At 38.5% G+C, this 18,728-nt stretch overlaps 1 protein-coding gene across 2 annotated transcripts in view; it reads right to left on the reverse strand.

Annotated features, from left to right (window-relative positions):
* The window catches only part of UBE2W (ubiquitin conjugating enzyme E2 W), a 66,733-nt gene that overhangs the window by 37,373 nt on the left and 10,632 nt on the right, over nt 1-18,728 (reverse strand). The gene's annotated exons all lie outside the window — the stretch shown is intronic.

Here is an 18,728-nt window from a genome sequence, read left to right on the forward strand (position 1 = left end):
AAAACAAAAACCACAACAGTCCATAATTTATCGGTTTAAAAGCAAAATAACCAATGTTTTTAGAAGTGCATGCAACATTATAAAGATTCCTAATGAACATTTTTTTTTTGGATTAAAGTACACAAGCAGGACTTCCTTGGTGGTCCAGTGGTTAAGAATTAGCCTGCCAGTGCAGGGAACATGGGTTTGATCCTTGCCCCAGGGAGATCCCACATGCTGTGGGGCAACTAAGCCCATGTGCCACCACTACTGAGCCTGTGCACCCTAGAGTCCACGCCCCACAAGATAATCCACCAAAATGAGAAGCCTGCGCACCGCGAGAGAAAGCCTGAGCGCAGCAATGAAGACCAGCACAGCCACTAATTAATTAAAAGCTTGTTTAAAAATAAATAAAATTGTACATAGTAAGTGTTCAGAAAAAAAAAAAGCACACGAGCATGGATTCCTATTCAGAACTTCAAACAACTCTACTTAAAAGCTAGTTTCTGATTTTTCAAAACAGTGGAATATCACTATCAATACAGCAATGTTTGTAGTTTTCTAGATCTTTTCAATTCATAGCATCTTTTAATAAGCCTACCAACATCTAACACCTCTACAGATTAGGAAACTCCTCCCTTTTTTGTTGAGAATCAATAGCTCTTTTAATTGGCGAAAGTGAAAACTTTTCCTCAAATGATACAATGCCAAAATTGCTAGCAACAATGAAAATAAGATATTAACTGTAATTTCTGATCTCAGTTGCCTTCCAAAATGCAAAATTACAAACTGAACATTAGTTTAGAAAATTTTTAATTATCGAAAACATAGAAATAAAGCTGCCTAAACAACGTTTTGAATAAAGAATGTATATATTTGTGAAAAGTGTCTGTGTAGAAGAGGGTTTTTAATTTACTTCCGTCAACAGGGGCTTCCCTGGTGGCTCAAGACTGTAAAGAATCTGCCTGCAGTGCAGGAGACCTGGGTTCGATCCCTGGGTCAGGAAGATCCCCTGGAGATGGAAATGGCAACCCACTCCAGTACTCGTGCCTGGGAAATCCCAGGGACAGAGGGGCCTGGCAGGTTATATATAGTTCATGTGGTTGCAAAGAATCAGACAGGACTGTGCAATTAACACTTTTCACTTTCAATTAAAGTCAACAAATCCTGTAGGTTCTGTGATTAAGTCAATTTTCAAAAACACTAGACTGGGGGAAAAAAAAAAGGGTTTTGCTTTTTTTTTAAAAGCAGGAATTCTCAGATATACTAACTTGCATGACGACTCTCTAAGGGGAGGAAGATAACATACAGCTTTCCAAAGTAATGGAATCCTCTCAGTGTAGGGCATCTTGGGAAAGTCTTGTTTCAATGACCACAGTTTGGGAAACAATGCTGTGGAAATCCTCCAGACCTTCAGAACTTCACATAAGACAGGGAAGACAGCCCTTGTCACTGAATCAGGATACAAAAGAAGGTCAATTTGCATAAACAGCTACCAAAAGAAACAGGATACAAAGGCAAGCTAAGAAGAATTGCATTGGTGTAATTATCCCTAAAAGACGTGATCAGTACTGAAGAAAAAGAAAAGCTTTTCCCACCCCGATACTACTACTTATATGTCCACAAAGAAAGGGGCCCGTGGTAGCCGAACTCCAAGAGAATCTCCAAGTAACTGCTTCCTGGTAGTCACATCCTCCCACCCAGTACCAGAGTTGGTCAGTGTAACCAATACAATACAGCAGAAAGGAAGGTGTGTCACTCCCAAGATTAGGTTATAAAAGATTGTGATTTATGTCTTGGTTGTTCTCTCTAGAATCACTTGCCATACTGTGAACAACCCAATTCAGAGGTCAGCAGGGTAAGGTTAGGGCCTCCTGCCAATAACCACACGTCATTTGGAAGAACCTCCAATCTGGAATCTCCAATTCCAGCCAAGATTTCAGACAACTGCCGCCGGGGCCAATATTTTGCCTGCAAACTCAAACAAGAACCATCCAACTCTTTGGAATTACAAGGTATTATAAGTGTTTTTTCTTTCAAACATCACATGTTTTTTCAAACATTTCAAGACATTCGCTGGAGCGTGTTTTTTAACGGAGGACGTGGAGTCACTACATTAAAAGACAAACCATGCCAGCCCCTTACTGTCTCTGCTACCAGGCAATAAACTACCTCGCACATCCGTATTTCTGCAGTAGAAAGACAAATCAGGACTAACATGGGGGAGAGGTGTTAATGAGTACTTACTAAACACACTAATAAAAACTAATGATTCACCCGTGTACTAAAAAAAAAAAAAAAAAAAAAAGATAAGGTAGAAGGTCAAACAGTGTATTTGGTAGGCTCACAAAAACAGGGAATTCACTCTTAGGTGTATCCTTCCCATAACAATAATTCATTAGAGGGGACAGGAAGTGTTTTTGAGTAAGCAAACAGTTTCCTCAACGATCCTCTGGCTCTTCTAAAAAACTGGTTCTAAGAACCCTGACTATGAGCACAGAAGTTAAAAAAGGAGGACTTAAAGAGTTCAATGTAAAAATAAATGAAAATTCATACTCCAGGATGTGAAGAACTAGTGTAACTGTTTAGAAATCATACCAAGCAGCATCTATCAACAGAAAGCTATTACCACATGAGGAAGCATTCACCTCCTAATTTTGAAGACTAAGTGTTAAAAGTAGATGTGAAATACCTGCATTAGGACTGAACTCTAGCAAAGCCAAAGATACCACCAGCTCATTAGACCATCAGGACAACACTGGCTGCTTCCCTAGACAGCGGTGAAAATAATAGCCTCGAACTGAGGTAACAGGAGACAACTGGAAAATATCTGCAGAAGGTAACTAAAGAAGCAGAACTACCCACAAACCACTGAGGGCTGAGGGGGCTGAAAAGCTGACAGTTCCAAAGGTTCACAGCCAAATATCACCCTGTCTGTCCCTGAATCGGAGAGGTATGAGAAAAGTAATTACACATATTACAAATGTATCATGGTTCTCTGAATCTGAGACACATCATCAATTGTATTATTTTATGTAACACTAAGAAAGGAAAATGGCTACCAATTAAACAACACCACTCCACTGACATATCTTGATTTCAGACATGTTAAAGTAGGGAGGAATATGTGTATTCAAAATTGTTAATAAAGGTCTGACTTCCCTAACTGTTAAGTATCAGAACTACTTGAAGAGTAAAAATTAATTTTGAGTAAATTTAATATGCCTAAAATGATTCTTCTCTCAATATTTAACATATACCCCACGATGCATGATCTCAGTCGATCTGTAAATTTGCACTTTATTCCCAGACTGCATGAAATACAAGCACACCTGTGCTCCAAGGCAGAAAGACCAGGCAGGCCCACAATTTAAATGTTTAAGAGCATCCCAAATCTAGAATAACCTAAACATTCTATCTAGCCCTCATGTGTGTTGGCTCAAGTCTAGAAAACTCAGAGGAATTTGAGCTTTTCTAAGAGATCCAAACGGTTTATACACCCACTGTGAAAGATCCTGATATATCTAAATACTATGGGAAAAAAAAAATGATTTAATGCTTTCAGAACTGGCATAGCTGTCCAGTGGCTCTACAAGTCTAGACAGCACCCTCCTTTCTCTCCTTCCTTATGAATCAAATGAATCAAAGTGATATGAATCCACCGCAATTTACTACTTTGGGGGGTAAGAAAACCACTGACAAATTTTGGAGCTAACTACTGTCAACGACAAGACACTGGGAAGCACCACACAACGGAATGCCATTCCCGTACGTCATAATACCGCGGCTGAGGAGCTCCAGGCCACTGCAACAGCGAGGATGCGTCACCCTGCACTTAAGACAGGGTGACAGAAGCTCAGTTCCTAAACCTTTTTCCCACTTCAGTGCTGTGAGGTATTATTCCTGAGAGTCACTCTCCCCTAGAGCTGGGGCTTACTACAGGTCCAGGGAAGTATTTGTGTAACATGAAAAGGCGGCCAGGAGCTTAACACCCGCTCTTCTCCACTACCACCACTCCAAGAATCACTACAGCAGCTGTTTCACCACAGGTCAAGCGTGGGACAGAAGAGCCCAAAGGAGTTAAACAGATACCAATACTATGCCTTTTGGCCTTATGAGACTTAAAGACCTTGAAAAGCTCAAGCCGCAGTTTTTATACAATAGAGTAAAAGCAACTGAAAGATCCATTTAAAAACTGTAATCAGGACTTCGCTGTTGGTACAGTAGGTAGGAATCCACCTGACAGTGTAGGGGACACAGGTATGACCCCTGGTTCGGGAAGATTCTACACGCTGCAGAGCAACTAAGCCCTCAGGCCACAACTACTGAGCCTGTGCTCTGCAACTAGAGAAACCACAGCCACGAGAAGCTCACGCACAGCAACAAAGAAGAGCCCCCACTCGCCACAACTAGAGAAAGTCCATGCACAGGAATGAAGATCCAGTACAATCAAAAATAATGAAAAAAAAAAAAAACAAAAAACAACACTGCAATTGCTGTGAGAACTTCCTGGCAGTCCAGTGGTTAGCACTCCATGCTTCTACTCAGGAGGCACAGGTTGACTCTCTCATCAGGGAACTAAGATCCTGCATGCAGTGTGGCATGGCAAAAAAAAAAAAACTGTAATCACTATATTCTAATCAGCCCTATTCCATTTTCCCCAACTGATATTATCAATGCCCATCCCAGTATAGACCCATAATGTTAAACCAAGTTTGAATATGCCATGTGCTTCCCTGGTATAACCAGGGAATGAGATATAAAGGATAAAAATGAACACTTTTAAATATAAAAAAATTTTATATGAATGTAGTAAAACTCTAAACTCTAATACAGATCCCTGACACTATGTGTACTGAAAATAATTTAACCTGTTCATAATGATTACTGTGACAGCCTCAGACAACAGTGAGGTCTACAAGCCCACCTGACCCTTCAGCATATAGTTAAGAGTAGACTGACAGCCCCAGTTCTCACATTTTAAACTGTCATCTGCTCTTTGATTGTCAATAATTTTTCATAATACTTAACCTCTAATCACAGAAATTCTCTTTCTCTTTTACTTGCTGTTTCCCACTTTGGAGCCGCAAACTCCCTTAGCAAGCAAAAGGGTTTACTTTCTTTGGTGACTACGTCACATTTTTTTTTGGTATAACAAATGCCAACTAATCTTCAGTGACAGCATTAACACTGACTAACATCTGTTGCTTCATTTGCTCTTAAACCAGACTATACTCCCTTGCTGAGACTAACTGGAGAAATTAGGAACAAGTTTACCAAGTCCTCATAAAAATGAAAAGCACAGCCCAGTAATTAACAGGTCCACAGACCACACTGTGAAGCATGGTCCTAAGACAGTAAGTTTCATCCCAATGAGGCCATCTTTGCCTCTTCGGCTCCTGATCATTTTCAGAAATGCTTGTGCTTTATTAGTTCAAGTTTTTGCTTTTTCAGACAGCTGAGGATGATGGGTATTACTGTATAAAAAAATTATCACTATAGTTGTTTGATAGTGAACAACACTGTTCAAGTTGAGGAATACCACACTCAATGAAATGCTCTGAGCAAACAAAGGACTATTTTAAATAGCATCCCAAAAAGTTCATTCATATATAAAACAGCTCAGCTTCTAAACTAATGGATTCGTGTTAAGTATTATCCAACACTAATACATGTTGAAATCAAGGTACAAAATATTTAAATGATACTCTGACATTATCAATCAAAACCAGAAGAGAATATATCCCTCTTAGATACTAAAAATGACAATATATTATCAATGGACAAACTGACAAGATCCCTGGCTATGTAAAGCTTAAACTCTAGTGAAGGAAGAGACAGTAAATAAATAGTTAAAAAACAAGTACATGTGTGGTAATATTAAAATATGACAAAAAATGGAGCAAGTTAAGGCACTGGAGAGTTAGGCCTCACATCTTGTTAAATTTTATTTAAAAGTGACATTTTGAGAAACTAAACAGTTGAAATCCTTATTTAGGATAGGAAGAAATACAAACTAAAGGGGGGAAAACATTAAAAATGTGGAGATATATGACAATGATTGCTAATCCAACTGTACCTAAAATGCCCAACATGTTTTCTCTAATTTCATCTAACAATCAACTAAAGGTGGAAAATAAACAATAGGAGGGTATGACGGAAAAAAATTAGAACACCATACACATTAATATGGCACAGCAGTAAAGCATCCACTTGCAATGCAGGAGAGGAGGGTTCAATTCCTGGGTCAGGAAGATCTCCTGGAGGAGGAAATGGCAACTCACTCAGGTATTCTTGCTTGGGAAATCCCATGGACAGAGAAGCTTGGCAGGCTACAGTCCATGGGGTTGCAAAAGAGTCAGACACGACTTAGTGACTAAACAACATATTAATATCATTACACTAATAAATTACTACTTCTCGTAACAATATTAAACAATTACAACATTTTTCTTTTTTTCAAATGAAAAAGGGTGAGCAGACACAGCACTGAAATGATTTTACCTTATTTAAAAATTAGGTAGAATTTGTTTCGTGCAAATTAAGAAAATACTTCCTTTCCTAAGTATAATATACTTCTACAGCTCTTAATTCTAACATTTATTTATTGAAACTTCCCCCCTTTTAGGAAATGGGTAGTCTTCAACAAATCAAGGTGTTCACTCTTATTTTAAAATTAATATTTTTGGGAATTCTCTGTCAGTCCAGTGGTTAGGGCTGCCAAGGGCCTGAGTGTGATCCCTGGTTGGGAAATTGGGATCCCACTTGTCACCGAACAACGAAGCTCACACGGCAACTCCTGAGCACGAGGGCCACAGCTAGAGAGTCCGCATGTGGCAGTGAAAGATTCTGCAGGACACAGTGAAAGATCCCTCGTGCAGCGCCGAAGACCTCACACAGCCAGATAAATAAATAAAAAGACTAAACATATTTCTAGCACAATGCAGATACTCTAAATACTTCCACAGAAAACAAAAATCAAATGAATGCAGGAACTTTGAAATATTCAAAAGGATCAGGGCTGGATTTCATTTTGGAGTTCTCTACCAAATCCAAGGGGTGCAAGACCAAGAAATATGGAATCTCTCAGAAGACCTGCATAAAACTATGATCCCTCAAACTAATAGTGAATAAGATAAAGGGCACAGAAAGAGATAACAATGAAATCTGCCTGTTCAGAACTTAGCAATGGCTAGAGGAAGAAAAAAAATGTCTCCCATTAAATGTCTGAATCTCAAGCAGATACCCACATGGCTCTGTCTGAATTCCCACAGAGAACCTAAGGCAAGAATTTAATCAAGTGGTCAAGGAAGTAACGCCCCAGGCAATAGGCAGAAACAAACAAAATATCCTGGGGAATATAAAATTCTAACCACTGAGGCAACATTTCTTTTTTCAGAATCTAGAAACTTAAAAAAGTAATAAGACCCAAGTGAGAAGCTGTTCAGAAGAAACAGCATAAAATACCTGATGCAATAAAGATTTTTCTAGCTGGAAAAGCACTATATCCCCAATTAATTTACTTTATGTTCTTGTAGCATTTATATAACTGTAAGCAACTCTAAGGTAGAGATTACTATTTATCTTTGTAATCCTAGCATTCAAAACTGTATGTGCTCAGTCACTCATATCCGACTCTTTGCAACCCCATGGACTATAGTCCGCCTGGCTCCTCTATCCATGGAATTTTTCATGCAAGAATATTGGAGTGGGTTGCCATTTCCTCCTCCAGGGGATCTTCTGAACACAGGAACTGAACCTGCATCTCCTGCATTGGCAGATGGATTCTGTATCACTGTGCCACAAAACTGCCTGACACATAACGCTTTCCCTCAGTAAACATTTTTTTTTAATTAATAAGGATGCTGACTGCTTCACTGTATGCAAAATCCAGAAACAATATAGGTGCCTATCAATAATTATACAAATTGCAGCATACAGAAGTAAGATTACACAACCATTAGGCTTCCCAGATGGCTCAGTGGTAAGGAATCCATCTGCCAATGCAGGAGACTTAAGAGATGTGGGTTTGACCCTTGAGGCTGAAAGATCCCCTGGAGAAGGAAACGTCAACTGGCTCCAGTATTGTTGTCTGGAAAATTCCATGGACAGAGGAGCCGAATGGGCTACAACTCATGGAGTTGTAAACAGTCAGACACAACTCAGCACACATAAGCACACACACAATCATTAAGAATGATGTGGGACTTAACTAGTGGTCCAGTGGTTAAGAATCCACCTGCCAATGTAGGGGATATGGGTTTTATCCCTGATCTGGGAAGATCCCACAAGCTGGGGGTCAACTAACCCTGTGAGCCCCAACTACTGAGCCCCCACTCTAGAGCCTGTGCTCTGCAATAAGAGAAGCCACCTCCATGAGAAGCCCAAGCACTGCAACGAAGAGTAATCCCCAATCTCTGCCAATAGAGAAAGCCTGCAAACAGCAATGAAGATCCAGAACAGCCAAAAATAGATGAATAAATAACTTTTTTAAAAGCTATGTCTTTAAAAAAAAAAAAGAATAATGTGGATTTCTGTGTACTAACACAAACAGAAGAATCCCAAAACATACTGAAATGGAAAAAAGCAAGCCTCAAAAATACATGTAATTTCTTTATATTAAAACAAAAGCAAGAGTTATACAAACATCATATAAATGAATATGGAAAAGACCAGAAGCAAGCACATCCAACCATTTTATAGTAGTTCCCTCCTAGCAGTATAAATAGAGAAGTGGATACCCATGTTTGCACTACATACTTTTATATATATATATTTATATACATATATACTTATATACACCATCACTTCAAGGCAAATAGATAGGGGAAAAGCAGAAACAGTGACAGACTTTATTTTCATGGGCTCCAAAATCACTGCAGATGGTGACTGCAACTACAAAATTAAAAAAGACACTTGCTCCTTGGAAGAAAAGCCATGACAAACCTAGAGAGCATATTAAAAAGCAAAGACATCACGTTGCCAACAAAGTCAAAAGTCAAAGCTATGGTTTTTCCAGTAGTCACGCACAGATGTTGAGAGTTGGACCACAAAGAAGGCTGAGAATGGAAGAATCGATGTTTTCAAATTGTGGCGTTGGAGAAGACTCTTGAGAATCCCTTGGACAGCACTAAGATCAAACCAGTCAATCCTAAAGGAAATCAACCCTGAATATTCACTGGAAGGATGGATGCTGAAGCTCCAATACTATGGCCACCTGATGTGATGAAACTAACTCACTGGAAAAGACCTTGATGCTGGGAAAGACTGAAGGCAAAAGAAAACAGGGGCCAGCAGAGGATGAGATGGTTGGATGATATCACTGACTCAATAAACATGAGTTTAAGCCAACTCCAGGAGATAGTGAAGGACAGGAAAGCTTGGAGTACTGTAGTTCATGGGTCGCAAAGCTGGACACGACTTAGCAACTGAACAACAAACAAGAATAACATTAAAAAATGAGTAACTTCTTTAGTTAAAAGATAAAAGTTAAATGGATGGTGAAAATATATAGTTTCTGTGATTTTTAAAAGACATAACTAAAATGTAAGGTCAAAGAAAGGTTCAAAATCAAAGGACAGAAAAAAGACACCAGATCAAAAGTTGATATAGCTGCACTAGTATCAAGTAAAATTGACTTTAAGACCAAAAATACTAACAGATTTTTAAAAAACAAACTACATAATGATAAAAGGTTCAGTTCATCAAAAGTGTAATTATATCCAACTTAGCTTCAAAAACAAAAGGAAAATTAACAAATCTACCTTCATAGTAGGAGATTTTATTAACATCTCTCCAAGTAATAGAGACAAAAAAGCCTGTAAACTATTTTTGCCAGACTCCCCTGTCTTCCACTCTGCCAACAGAAGGTACTGGGGGTGGGGGGTGGGGTGGGGAACGACACAAGACAAAAGTAGAAGAAAAATGCCATTTCCCCTCCCATTCTTTCCTGGTCTGATACACCCAAGTGAATGAGTCTCCTCCTACTGAAGTCAAGACCAGGCAGCGGAAGAACCAGGAGTGTGCGCGGTTCTACCAAGCAGCAGGAACTCGTACCAGTGTCTCCAGCAGCTGAGCACAAGTATAGGCTCTTTAGTTCCACCCACAGGTAGTAACAACTCCTAGACTTTTAGACAATAATCTCCCTCTCCCTCTCTAACCCTTATAACTGAAAACAGTGTGGCAGATGTACTGGAGAAGTTTAAGATAGAATGAAGGCCAGGAAGCCAAACTGAAAACTGAAGAATAAGAAGTTGAGACATTACTAGTGAACAACCAATATACAGAACAGACAGGATTTAGTGGTAAATGATCAAGAGAAGTGAGAAAGAGAAAAAAACAAAAAAGACTCCAGGTTAGCTTGAGTGATGGTGGAAATATTAATTTGAAACATACACAGCAGGAGTAACAGGTACAGGAAGCTAGTCTGTCTATGTGGAGATGGAGGCAGATAAGATTAAAATCAGTTTTGGACGTGTAGATTCAAGTTTCTTGAGAACATTCAGGATGACAGACAAAAATAACTGAATCAACCAGAGCTGAAGTCTGGCTGCTCCTTTTAAATGAACTCTTTAGGCTAGGTATCCTCTCTACCATGAGCCCAGTGGATCCATGATATAAACTTTAAAGCAGCTTGGCTCCAGGAGGCAATGAGTTTACAGTGATAAAATCATATCCAAATTTCTCAAGCTAGTTCAGAAGTTATCTGTCTGGTGTTCTGGAAATTAACACTCTAAATAAAATATTTAAGCTACCCAGAAACCTTGACTCTGGATGAAATAAAATACAGTTGAGAATCTATTGTCCTGCCCTTGGGATCACTACATTTCAAGCTCTAGGTGAAAAGCAATAATTAGCATTAAGTCTGATAGAGTCAAGGTCTCATTTTAGGTAAGCTTTCTTGACATGGGAGGAATATTTAAATTTTTTTCCCCCCTTGTAAATGTGCAATTCAAAATTTTTTACCTTTTCAGGTTTGGCTATGCTGGGCTACATTCAGAGATTTTGATAACTATTAATAAAGCTGCTGAGGCAAATAAAATATCATAAAGCATAAGACAACTATGTAGTGGGAAATGTAGATTATACATGATTTGGCACACACCAACTCTTCCCCCCCCAATTTAAATTTATTTATTTATTTTTGGTGGGTTTTTCTCTACTTGTAGGGAGCAGGGGCTACTCTTTGTTGCGGTGTGCAGGCTCCTCACTGGGTGGTTTCTATTGCTGTGGAACATGGGCTCTAGGGCACGCAGGCTTCAGCAGTCAGAGTACCTGGGCTCTAGAGCACAAGCTAAGTAATTGTGCCCACGGGATCAGCTGTTCCACATGTGTGATCTTTCCAGACTAGGGATGAAACCTGTGTCTCCTGCATTGGCAGGCAGATTCTTTACCACTGAGCCACAAGAGAAGCCCTCAAGTCTTAAATAAATATGCTGAGTAGAAAGTCTGGTTTGACCTACAAACCAAACTGTAGATGTATCACATGAGGCAAGAATTAGGATTTAGGGTAATAGAACTGGTTATTTATTCGTTAAAAATGTAAGCAAAAGTCAAGCCTTAAGAGTAAAAGTGCACGGTCCAGGAGTTAAGTCTCCACACTTTCAATGCTGGGGACTGGGGTTCAATCCCTGGTCAAGCAACTAAGATTCTAGAAGCCACAAGGTGCATTCCAGGAGGGGGAAGAAAATGTCTAGGTGCTAAAAGGAGTATGTTCAACTGGAACACTCAACATCTGCTTTCCAGGAGTGTATAGCATGTGTGACTTTGGATAAGTAATATTCTGCCTTAATTTCTACATAATTAAATATCTACCTCATGCTCAGTAGCATCCAGCTCTGCAACCCCATGAACTGTAGCCCACCAGGCCCCTCTGTTCATGGAATTTCCCAGGCAAGAATATTGGTGAGGGTTGCCATTTCCTTCTCCAGGGGATCTTCCCAACCCAGGGATCAAACCCACATCTCCGGCACTAGCAGGTGGACTCTTTACCACTGAGCCACCTGAGAAGCTGGATTGTGACTAACAGAATGAGATGGGTCGGCAAATTTAACCATATTTTGAAAAGTTTAAATAAACACTCTATGTAGTATTAAAATTTACAGATAGCAATTAAAGCAAAGATATGAAATAAAAATATCCTAAAATTAGGATATGAGAAAGAACTTTATTAGAAAGCGCATGAAAATGTGTATCAACTTCATTCATTTGGGGGAATTTTTTTTTCTTTTAACCCAGTCCCTTGGCAGTGAAAGCTCTGAGTCCTAAGCACTGGACTGCCAGGGAATTTCCTGGAGTGATATTTTAAATAACAAACTTCAGCTTTCCTTTCAACTGAAAAAGAAGATTCTCTCCCCTTCTCAAATCCTTCCACCTCTCTCTGGACCTCATGCCTTACCAACTCATCCAGGATATTGTTCTCAGAGTCAATAATGTGGTTTCTAGTAACTTCACTCTTTCCCAGTCCATAACCCCTTCCTTCAGTCATCAACTGGGTCTCTCCTAGCTTTAAAACAGTCATGATTTATTTTCTCTGTCAATGTCTTCCTTTTCTTTCATTGTACAACTCCATGAAAGAAGTGGGTGAGCCAACATCCACTGCCTCTACTTCCCCTCTAATATATTCACTTAAAGCTTCAATCCCTGCAAGCTTCTGAGAGTTCAAGCCACTTACTGATTAAATCTACTGGAGGTCTTATTTCACAGATTTATCACTTACAATCTTTCATGTGAAGAGCTTTCTCTCTTTGATTCTATTATGCCAAACTTGGCTTCTCTTCCTATTTCTGCTATGGGTTCTTACATTTTACTTGCTGTGCCCTCGTTTTGTAGGTACTCACAGAGCAAAAATTTCTGGTACTTTTGGTGCCACAACTTTCAATTCACTATCATCAGGTATTTTGAAAGCTAGAAAACACAGATTCTATGACTTAGTAACACCATTCTTGAAAATTTACCCTAAAGAATAACACAAAACTGGGGGTGCAAGGGAGAGGAAGCAGCACACATGCAGCTTGTAATGGTAAAAGTGTGGAAACAGGAATATGGCTAACTAGATCGCGACATACTGCTAAAACAAATACTGATGCTTAACTCTCTACCAAAGGACAGCTTCCACATCTTTTAAGTTTTATGACTTCAAAAAGATTTTATAAGATTCTTTTTAAGCTATAAGACAAGATGGATCTTAATTACATGGATATATCCTTTTTGCAGATTTAGTCTCAAAGGAGCACACATCTGGTTATTTATAATTTACTTAGTATGACTCAGTTATAATACCGAGTAATGTTATTAATACTCTTTTAACAAATACATATTTTTAAAGATGTACTGTATTCCTCTTGTAATATTACTATTCTAGGTTCAACATTTTTCAATGAACATAAAATCTGATTTTGCAATGGAATCCATCTTAGATAAATAAAAGATACTACAAAAAATTTGAGAACATTTTTATTCTGTCAAGTAGAGTTATCTGAAAGTACAAATAATAAATTTAAGTTAGGGAGACCATTTCTCAAATTTCAAGTATACCCTAAGTATCACATCTAGAGAAGTTATTTAAGTTCTGGGTCCATTTTTTCATTTTAAAAAAGGATTATCTCTGAGTTCTTTTAAATCAAAAACTCCAGAACACAGGTTACTCTATTTCAATTTTCACAAGTTAAAGCTTCCTCCATATACTGTTCAGTCTAATTCAATCATATATACCTATAGTTAGTTTTCTGTAGTTTCACAAGTGATGTAAGTATTTTTATTATGGTTTTAAGCACTTCTCAGTATTATAAATCCTGTGTGATACATAATATCCTCATCTAATGTGAGCTGTGTTATTATATATATTCATATCCCTACATATATCCTTTTACTCCAAACAAACTCAGAAGTCAACAACTTACAACACAAGGCAAGGCCATTACAATTTATTTTTTTTATGAAACCAGCAACCAAGTTTTTTTCAGAATAACACGAAACTCCAATTTCTTGAAAAAATAAAGAGAACATAAAATGTATTTATACCAAGATTCACTCTAATAAGGAATGCAGAAATATGAAAGTATAAATGACTAATTTATAAAATCAATTTTGGCATTCTATGATATCAGTTTAAGAAATTATGTACCTTTCAACTGTTTTTCCAAAAAGAAGAGCTGCTGAATTTTTTAAAATTTAGTCTTAATTTTTGCCAGTTTATGAGGATCTAAAGTAAGTTAAAGATTATTTAATGTGGGGGGGAGTGGTTTCCTTGGTGGCCTAGTCGTTAGGATTCCAGGCTTTCACCACCGTGGCCTGAGTTCAACCTTTAGTAAGGGAACTGAGATCCCATGGCCAAAAAAAGGAAAGAAAAAAAAAAATTCAATGTATCTATATAGGAAAATCTGGTTTCAGTCAGAACCCAATACAACAGTCTATTTTAGAACAGGTGGTGCAAAACAGGAAGAAGTAGTACCTAATAATGCTACTTTTGCTATTTAGGATCACAGATAATCCTTTCCAAGCCAACGCCACTAACTGTCTTGGCTTTCTCTGGTACTCCTGTTAATGTCATTAAACTTATGAAAACTAGAGGCTTGCCAAGATTGAACTCGGCTTCTATATCCTCGTAGAGGTTTTTTGTGGTAATTTTTGTTTTGTTTTTGGTAGTAGTAGTCCAAATGGACCAATTCTTCCATTATATTTTAAACTTAAAAAATCTGAAGTAAAGCTCTGTCACTAGGAAAACACCATCACTACCACACACAAAGAACAAAGGGCTTGATGCTCACCACCCAGTTCTACAAGTGTTAAGGTGTAACCCACTGCAGCTGCCCACCAACGGTACAACCTGAGGGGAATTCAGAGTGAAAAACAGGATAAGGAACTCTGTTCCCTGGATAAAACAGGCCCTCAGGAAGAAATGCAATGATGCCAGATTCTTGCATCTTTCCATAAACAAACAAGCACTAAAAGTCATCACTTAGTATATCTGTTCTTTGTGATTAGCAGTCAAGTTTTACCAAGATGTATGCCTGAATGCATGCATTAATATTTCCTAGCCAAAAATCATATATAAATTGGCTTCTCCGCCACCTCTTTGGAGCAGTTTCCTCAAAGCTGAGTGACTATCTCCCGGGCTACCGTACTCAGTGAGACCCTGAATAATATTTAAACTCACAACTCTCAGGTTTTGTGTCTTTCTTTAAGTCAACACTACGTTTAAGGGTAATAAGGTTGATCAGAAGCCCAGCCTGAACTTCAGACATCAACAGATGTTCTGTCCTCTGCTACTTCTTAGAGAACCAGACTCCTTACACTAAAACTCCTCCACCCATACAACCTCATACTTCCTCCTCCCACAGGCACAGACAGACAGATCCACACCTAGACACACCTTAGGAATACAACTGGAAAAGGAATACAATTTCAGGAATGAGAAGAAGTATCCTGAGACACAACATAGTTGGGCTTAGGGAGAGAGCAATCACGTAACTTTAGTCTCCATGAAGCAAGACCTAAGATTATTTGCTGTCAAAATAAGTGTAGACTGGAAGCTTAAGGGGAAAAACCTACCATGGTGGCGGGGGGTGGGGGAGGAGAAGGGGATACAAATAAGACTTTCACTGAAGCATTATCTTCAAAGTAAAGAGTTACAAACCAAATGTTAACCTAGTTGAAACAATGCATTTAATTAACAGGAAATGAACATTAATGTAAAATACTATACACTTTTTCCTGTTCTTTAGTTTAACTGGTCCAGTGTCAGTCGCTCAGTCATGACCGACTCTTTGCGACCCTATGGACTGTAGCCCACACCAGGCTCCTCTGTCCATGGGATTCTCCAGGCAAGAATACTAGAGTGGGTTGCCATTCCCTTCTCCAGGGGATCTTCCCAACCCAGGGATCGAACACAAATCTCCCCACTGCAGGAGATACTTTACAGTCTGAACCACCTGGGAAGCCCTAATTGGGCCACGGCAGAAGCCAAAACAAAAGATAGGGCAAAAAGGCAATGCTTTGATATTACTTCTGAACTATTTTGAAAAAAGTATGTCTTTACTTTTACTTGAGAGCTTACTACTAGTAGCACACTGCCCTCAGTGACTTAAAAATCAATAAAGTACCTTTATAAAAGTACAAGGTGGAAGTGAAAAATCCTATGAAAGAGGTAAAGGGTGCTATGAGGACACAGGAGGTAAAAAGTGTGCAGCTGTGAGACTGGGACTGTTTGGTGGATTCACGATGCCAGGTGTAAAGTTTTAAAGAACTAATGGAGATTTTGAGTAAAATCTGAATTCAAAATGACAGTATAAAGAGCAGAAAGAGTATGTAACTTAGCTAGATAAGTCTTAAAAAAAAAAAAAAAAACCTAAGGAAAAATGAGAAAACAAAATTGGGAACTGTGAAAGCTACCCATAATGCAAAGCAGAAGCTCACTATAAAAAGAGACTAACAAGAGCTGCTAAGTATTCACAGCAAGTAAAAGCTACTGACAGAATCTACATGTTTACAGTAATATCCAGTTCAACCTAAAGACAGGAAAAATAGACTCAGGCCCCAGAATCATAAAGAGCCTGATTCTCAGTGATTTTAACAAACAAAAAGCTCTTGGCATAGGCCTAACATGGGAGCTGCATGGAGTAACAATAATGGCCAAAAGACTAAAAACAAGACTAATGTTCCAAGGGCTATTTACATTTTAATATAGGACTCCTGAGATTATTTAAAACAACAACAACAAAAAACAACAACCCCAAAACCCAACAACCTTAGATTGGTAACTATTCATTCAACTCCAAAGATTCCTGATATAAAATATTTGTCCAGGTACACAACTGGCACAGAAGAATCACTCAGCTCACAACTAAGCCTGGAGGGTCACCCAGCAGCCACATCTTCTTTTTAAAAAAACCATGTATGTACATATTTGGCTGCACCGGATCTCAGCTGCAGCATGCAGGGTGTGCAGTGGAGGCATGTTAACTCTTGGTTCTGGCCTGTGGCATCCACCAGGCAAGTTCCCAGTAGCCACATCTCCAATGCATTTCCTTCACTAATCCTCCTCCAGAAAGAGCTCTTTACAGCAGATACTGTTTCTTTATATAAAGGAGCCATCAGAACAAGAGACTTTTGCAAGGTAGTCAACATTTACTCTGATACTAAAGAAAACAGATGTTTTTTGATAGAACCCTAATCAGCCAGGAACATAAAACAGTTTCATAGTCTCAACTTTGGTTCTTAAAAGGATCTCTCCAGAGGCATCAACTTTGAAAGGTCTACCATCTCCTGAATGCCAAATCTGGTCCAAGGATAAGTATTATATCTTATACAATTTACATAATTTGCACAGCTAAAATTTCCCACTGTAGCTAGATAAATTTTCAACTTAGGTAGCAGATCAGGCTTAACAAGGTGCTGAGAAAAATTTCAATATCCAGGATGAACGCCAGACCAATTACTCTCTGGGAATAGTTGTTGTTAAAGCTCCTTAAGTGTCTTCAACATGATGCCAACATTGAAAATCACTGACTTGCACTATGTGGGTAAGTTTAAAAAAAAAACAAAAAAAAACTGAGGAACAGTATCTAAAGTAGAAAATGGAAAAAAGCAAACAAGGAACCTGACCAGAGTGACATTACATTTTACCAGTTTTAACATGGCTTCAACACATTTCCGATCAAAGGGGGACTGAAATTTAAATCAAAATACAGTCAATTTTCATTATTCACAGTAGCTACATTCTATAAAGTCACAGCAAATACTTAATTAGCAAATAGTGATCCATGTTCCCAGAGGAAAACAGGGTTAGGCTCCTGTAATCCTCCGCTCACATTCAACCAATTAATAATAACCTTAGTTTTTGTGTGCTCCTATTTAAAGAGTTCTTAATATATACTGCTGACTCAACACTGAACCCAAGGGCAACAGCACATGCCTAAATGAAGGTTATCTAATGCACAGATTTTCTGCACAAGACACATCCGTCTTCTTGGAACTAGAAAGACTGAACAGCACTCCAGTATACTTAAGGGCCATTTTAAACAGTGAAATCACCAAAAGCACAAAAATGTGAAAAAAGTGGCAACAGACCCAAGGAACAGTATTTGTTTATTGTACAGCAGCTGAAACAAGACAGTGTTGCTCTGTTTCACCTGAGCAGGGCACATGCACAACCAGCAACTCAAATCTTCCCACTCTGCACGTGTGCAAATCACCACAAAAGCACCATGAGAATTGATTTCAGGGTTACAAATAAATGTTACCAAGTAGGTGGATTCACAAGTACAGAATCCATGAACCATGTGGATAGACTAGAAATATCAAAGCAAAGGTAGCTCAAAAGACAGGAACTTATGAGGTTTCCACTAAGCAATATAAAGAGCAAAGATGGCACCAATATGCCCAGCTACGTAATTTTCTCCACTACAATCTTTAAATTGGTTTTCCTATCTAAGGGACATTTTTTCTGTAACATTTTTTCTCATATCAAATCTATATACTAAAAAAGAACTATATACTCAATTTGCTCAACACATGCCTTCCATGAGGTACAAAAGTAAACATTTTACCAACGATCACTAATCACAAAATTCAGCAATGATTTAAAGGTATGATGGTTGGACTAGATGACCTCTAAAATGTCCAGTGGCTCAATGCTTTTGCAAGTTTAAAAATCAAAGGTGGTATGTCTATTTTAATTATAATAAAAGTCAACATATGACTACATACATATTCTCAGTAATAGTTTATCAGGATTACAATCACATTTT

The sequence above is a fragment of the Cervus elaphus genome, chromosome 21, assembly GCF_910594005.1.
Source record: "Cervus elaphus chromosome 21, mCerEla1.1, whole genome shotgun sequence".
In the NCBI taxonomy this organism is placed as follows: Eukaryota; Metazoa; Chordata; class Mammalia; order Artiodactyla; family Cervidae; genus Cervus; species Cervus elaphus.